We start from the raw sequence: 6913 nt of genomic DNA on the forward strand, positions 1-6913 counted from the left end.
AGCAGATAATAACGAAGCTTGCGACGCCAAGTAGAAACTTCGCATCACGCCTCCCTGCTGAATCATTCGTCTGTTCATCAGTTCTCGAAACACTTTACGTACGAGGTTTCAAGCCGTTGTACTTCCCTTGCAAGAATCAATAAGCGGAGAAACGCTAAACAATGAGTGCCCTTTGTAAGCATTGTAAACGCAGTCACGTTGCTGTCATTGTCACGTCAAATTCTGTTTAGTTTCGTGTGGTATTCACTGTGAAGAGGTTGTTGTTAGTGTGCGCTCTCTGTTAAATAAAAAAAATAAAAAAATAAAAAAACTTCACGAGGAAGGAGAATGGTTGAGCTAGTGATGCAAAATTACCGCAGTGAAAGTAATTCTACATCCGATGAAGGTAAGATGAATTACTATTAATTTTATCTATGATGTAATCATCAACGGAGATACGGATCGTTAGTTTGATTGACTTGATTCCCATTCATTGTTTGTATATCGTATTGTAGAAATTACAGAAGCAGAAGAAAAGAATGGTGAAACCTCGTCTGCAATACAAAACTGTTCCGATGTGAAACGACTGCAAGAGTTAACTGAAGAAGATTGCAATGATTTCAAAGTTCTTAGTTCGGGTTCATCAGATGATTACATACCCGAAAACAGCATTGATCCTTCATCATCATCATCACCATCACCATCTCCGAGGCCAAAGAAAAGGAGAGCTGCAGTTCAACAGAAACTGCAAATATCTTTAGAAAACCCCGGTAAGCAAAATGATAATCCGGTGGGTGTTGTTTAACATTTCGAATACTAATTTCTTAGTCCCAAATTATTTGACAAACAAAATACATATACTGGGAATATCGTTTGAATATGGTTGTGTGTACGCATTTTCTTAGTGGTCCTTAATTACATTCTGATTTATTTCTTCTCCTAACTGCGATGTTACTAAAATAATAACACATCTGCATTTCAATAGAGCTAAGGTCACATTTATTGTCTTTGGGTGAAGCGGTACATTTTGTCGTAATTATCACATGCCATAATTTTTAAAATACAATGGGACTGTAAGATTCATAGTTGATTATTGTGGTATATTATGCTAGATAAGGCACTAACGTCAGTAATATAATTTTCTCCTTTCCAGGCAATGTCACAAAGGAGATACAATACGGAAATCCACGTTCACCGATAAATCAGCTATTCAGTCCTGATTCATCAATTTGTGTGGGCAAAGATTTTGTGATGTTAATGAACATGCAACAGGAAGAAGTTAATCCAGTGATCGTTGAGTCTAATGATCAAGAACATGGGCAATCTGACAGAGGAAATGAAGTTGGTAAGAAAAATAAAACGAGAAAAAGAAGTAAGAACACTGACAAGTGGAAAAAGAACATAAGAAAAATGAATAGGCAGTCAAAAAAGGCGTACAAATCAACTGCTAATAAAGAAGTACTAGCCAGAACATTTAAGTACAAGGATTGTTCCAAATGCCCGAGAAAGTGTAGCGAGAACATCAGCGAGACTGAAGGGAGACAGATGTTCCAAGGATTCTGGATGGTGAAAGATTTAGAAAAGCAGCGACAGTATTTAGCTCCACTTATTAAGGTCACGTTCTGCAGGTGCGCAGTCTCGAAGAAATGTCACAAAGAAGTACGTCCTCCTGAAAAATGGTGGTGAAGTTCAAGTGTGTCTAGGGTTTTTCCTTAGCATTTTTAATATATCAGAAACATTTGTGCGATATATACAGAAGAAAAGGGACAGCAGCAACATGATTGTGTCTGCTGACAAGAGGGGACATCATCGTCCAGGTATCAGGAGGTCCGACGAGGCAAGGGAGAGAATAAGGAACCACATAAAATCATTTCCTACCATTCCATCGCATTACTGCCGACAGAGCACTGTGCGACAGTTCTTATCAGGAGATTTGAATATACAAATAATGCACGAACTATATAAGAAACGTTGCGAAGAAGAACAGGTTACTGCTGAAAATATTGGCTTTACAGAGAAATATTCAATACAGAGTTTAACTTAGACTTCCATGTACCAAGAAAAGATGTATATGATCACTGCTATCGCTCTCAAAATCTCTCTGAAGAAAATCAAGAGGCAGAGAAAGTCCAGCACTCAGAACACCTAAAGAGTAAGGAGGCTGCTAGGATACTAAAAAATGAATTGAAGGATCGGGCCAAAGCAGGAGAATGTCCTTTACTGGAGTTTGACCTAGAAGCTGTGAGATACTGTCCACACATGGCAGCTAAAGACATTTTTTGCAAAAGAAGGCTGGCGGTATACAACCTCACAGTATACAATAATGTTACCAGGAAAGCTAGAAATTACATGTGGCATGAAGGTGTGGCTAAACGCGGCTCAATTGAAGTAGCATCATGTATATTTCAAGAACTCCAGAAGATTGCAGATGGCCGTCCAGTTGTTTTGTTCTCCGACACTTTTGGTGGACGCCGGCCGCGGTGGTCTCGCGGTTCTAGGCGCGCAGTCCGGAACCGTGCGACTGCTACGGTCGCAGGTTCGAATCCTGCCTCAGGCATGGATGTGTGTGATGTCCTTAGGTTAGTTAGGTTTAAGTAGTTCTAAGTTCTAGGGGACTGATGACCACAGCAGTTGAGTCCCATAGTGCTCAGAGCCATTTGAACCATTTTGAACTTTTGGTGGACGAACCGAAATGTCAACATGAGTACCAAGTTCCTTCATGCTGTCCAAACATTGAACATCCCGGTGATACAGTAGTGCTTCTCTGAGCCTGGCCACTCTTTAATGGAGTGTGATTCAGTCCATGCCCTTATAGAAAGGGCTGCAAGAAATGTTAATGTTTGTGATCCGTCGGGGTGGTATACTGTTGTTCAAAAATGTTCAAAAAAATGGCTCTGAGCACTATGGGACTCAACTGCTGAGGTTATTAGTCCCCTAGAACTTAGAACTAGTTAAACCTAACTAATCTAAGGACATCACAAACATCCATGCCCGAGGCAGGATTCGAACCTGCGACCGTAGCGGTCTTGCGGTTCCAGACTGCAGCGCCGTTAACCGCACGGCCACTTCGGCCGGCAAAATGTTCAAATGTGTGTGAAATATTATGGGACGTAACTGCTAAGGTCATCAGTCCCTAAGCTTACACACTACTTAACCTAAATTATCCTAAGGACAAACACACACACCCATGCCCGAGGGAGGACTCGAACCTCCGCCGGGACCAGCCGCACAGTCCATGACTGCAGCGCCCGAGACCGCTCGGCTAATCTCGCTCGGACACTGTTGTTCAAACTGCTACAAAACAAAGACTGTATGAAGTCATTGAAATGGACCAGAAGGACTTTTTGGATTTTGGTGCTATGCAGAAGGAAAAGTTTAAGAATACTAAACTTGACAGTGAAGGAAATCAAGTACAATGGCTTAAAGTGACGCAACTTCAATATCGCAAAAGTGATGTTAGTCACATCTTTTTTAAGCATTTCCATAATCAACAATTCAGAAGTTTGCCAGTTTCCAGAAAATCCCAAAATTCCGATACAATCTTCCAGTTGGAACAGAAATACCATGTTGTTGTTGTTGTTGTTGTGGTCTTCAGTCCTGAGACTGGTTTGATGCAGCTCTCCATGCTACTCTATCCTGTGCAAGCTTTTTCATCTCCCAGTACCTACTGCAACCTACATCCTTCTGAATCTGCTTAGTGTATTCATCTCTTGGTCTCCCTCTACGATTTTTACCCTCCACGCTGCCCTCCAATACTAAATTGGTGATCCCTTGAGAAATACCATGGAGCACTGAAACTTCAGGAAGAGAAGGTAAAAGACCTCCTGGATCTACGCTGCAGTGGCATTATCAGGGAACAGTACCACGCATTTTACAAGAATCTTCAAGAAGAAATAGCTGGAGATTCATACTGTGGTGGCAACAGTTGTGATGAAGTTAGCTAGAAAGTGAGCATTCATTGGTGATGTAGGCACAAATTCCGCTCATATGTTTTTACTTTTACTGTACCCTATCTGTTTTTAATGAGTAAATTATCTTTGTAAGTTATATTTTGGCAAACCAAATGCGTATATCCAAAGTGTAAAACCTCTATGTAGATTTATTCACTTAGGATCATAAAGACGTATCTCCTTAGCACCATATTAAAAATTAATAGTGGTAGTCCAGTACGAACCATTTTTATAAATATATTATCATCTGACAGATTTTTAAGTGTATTTATGTGTAGTGTAGAAATTTTTCAATAAAGTTTGTATTAGTCACTGAAAAACGAAATATACTTCTTGAGTCGGCCAGAGTGGCCGAGCGGTTCTAGGCTCTACAGTCTGGAACCGCGCGACCGCTACAGTCGCAGGTTCGAATCCTGCCTCGGGCATGGATGTGTGTGATGTCCTTAGGTTAGTTAGGTATAAGTAGTTCTAAGTTCTAGGGGACTGATGACCAAAGAAGTTAAGTCCCAAAGTGCTCAGAGCCATTTGAACCATTTTTGTACTTCTTGAAATATCGTTTTTTTAACCTCCTTTAAAGTAGCTGAAATGGAGTTAACGTTCCTCTGATCCTCACACGACGACATGACATCCGTTCAAGTTCGTTTGTTGATCCTTCCGCTCAGTTTTTTTATTACAGAGGCCAACCAGCTCGCTGGCCGAACACGCTGAGCTACCGTGCCGGTACCACTCAGCTACCGTGGGCGGACAAATGGTTCAAATGGCTCTGGGCACTATGGGACTTAACTGCTGTGGTCATCAGTCCCCTAGAACTTAGAACTACCTAAACCTAACTAACCTAAGGACATCACACACATCCATGCCCGAGGCAGGACTCGAACCTGCGATCGTAGCGGTCGCTCGGTTCCGGACTGTAGCGCCTAGAACCGCTCGGCCACTCCGGCCGGCACGGGCGGACAATATCCGAGTAACAAAGCGAACATGTAATTTTTACTCGTAATATTTGCATTTCTCTGAAATATTGCGTTATTATAGAAAGTGGGAAAAGCGATCAGTGTTATTTTAATAACAGTGCCGACAGAAAAGTGCAACAAATACTTGGCATAAAAATTGGTACGGCATTGCTGAGGTAATAATGTACTTGGTTACCACGTGGCGTGGCCTATTGGGTGGTAGCGTCTACATGTGATGTGCGAGTCTTGTCCCATCTAGTCTTTGTGACAGTTTCTGTCGTCGTCGGGCATCAGTTGTATTACAGAATGACACCATCCCTAGTCTGGAAGTATTTTACGAAGTGCGGTCTCAGTGTAGTACAATGCTTTGTTTGGTTCAAAAGATTAAAACCAGCAGAAGTCACAACACATTTGCGAGAAAAGAGATAACAGTTCATTCATAATTAAAATAAAAAAAGGAAGCAGCTGACCTGCTGCTTGTGTCTGTATAACATTGCTTGTAGCCCTTGAAAACGGACAAACCAACACGAAAAATAGTTCTTTGACTTCAGTTTTCACCCTTTAGATCGACTATTCGGAATGTCCAAACAGTGGTATGATCTCCGATCACAACATGACTTCTTAGCAGAGATCCAAAAAATTAGAATCACTTGGAGAACACTTGTGATTTTTTGTGGCAGTCAGCCACTCGTCCCTTTTCGAGAAAAGCAGCGAACATTGGACACACTGAGTTTTCTTTTATTTGCCTATTTAATTTCTTATTTTGAGACTATGCATCTTGAAAGTGAGGGAGTCCAAATTTTTCAGTCTTTGTTCGATTTGTACATGTATTACAAGAACAAAAACCGAAATCGGTTACTCCAGAAACCGATTATTTTGACCGGTTCTAACGGTCCAGTTAAACTGGCGTTAAAAAAAAACAAAAAAAATTAAAAAAAACTGTGGAACCGAAAACCGGTTGTTTCAGCGATAACCGTCATCCCTACCTTGTAGGTAGGGGTAGGTGAACTCACGTATTTCTCCCAGTTAATATCTAAACCAATTTTTTTAATTGGTCATATTTTGCACCCCCTCTGTACCTGTGACATATGGGGGGGGGGGGGGGGGCGGCTATCTCGGCATGCCCTCACTACGGCCCTATTCATACTCGAATCGTCGTTTATTTTGACTTCTATAACATTTAGTTAAACGTGTAAGTCTACTTGCACGGTGTTCGACACAGAATCGGAATTTTTGAGTAGGTCACAGAAACACAGTTTTCTGCACGGACAGAACTTACATCATGAAGGGAAGCGCGATATACCCCATGTAGAGTAACAAATATGGTGAGGAAACCGACTTGTAAATCACGTGGAATTTTTGAATGTGTGATGACTTACACAATTTGTGTGTGTGTGCCAATGTCTAGACCAATACCGTTGACTGTTGTGCAAGTTGCGTTGAGCAGTAGTCGAGATATGTGCTTGCACTAGGAGATACGAGGGCCATTGCTTGCCTGGAAACAGAAGTCGCCGTTCGCTATCGACCGACGAGTTACGTCCGGCGCTGTTTGCGTCAGCTGTCGAAGTGTTTTCATTCAGGAACCCAACACTACGGTAATAACGAAAATCTCTACTGAAAATGCTCTCTCTCTCTCTCTCTCTCTCTCTCTCTCTCTCTCTGTGTGTGTGTGTGTGTGTGTGTGTGTGTGTGTGTGTGTGTGTGTGTGTGTGTGTGTCGAATCGATTGAGGCATTGGTCTATAGTTCCGATCAAATATGGGGCAGCCGCGAGGTAAACGGTAATTTTGCCGCAACGTAAGTACAAATTTTTACTGCTCAACGCAGAGACATAGTCAGTTAATGGTCGGTGATTAGTGTCTAGAAGTCATTTTAACTGACAGACTTCTGTCAAAACTACTGTCTGAGTACAAATACGAACCAAAATTATAATCCAAATCTTGGCTTATAATGTGTGTAGGACGTTATTAGTAAAAGATACGTTCATTCTTGGTGTTTGTGACTGACATTGACTTACCACATAATACATTGATTTA

Source organism: Schistocerca serialis, chromosome 2, assembly GCF_023864345.2.
Source record: "Schistocerca serialis cubense isolate TAMUIC-IGC-003099 chromosome 2, iqSchSeri2.2, whole genome shotgun sequence".
Lineage (NCBI taxonomy): Eukaryota > Metazoa > Arthropoda > Insecta > Orthoptera > Acrididae > Schistocerca > Schistocerca serialis.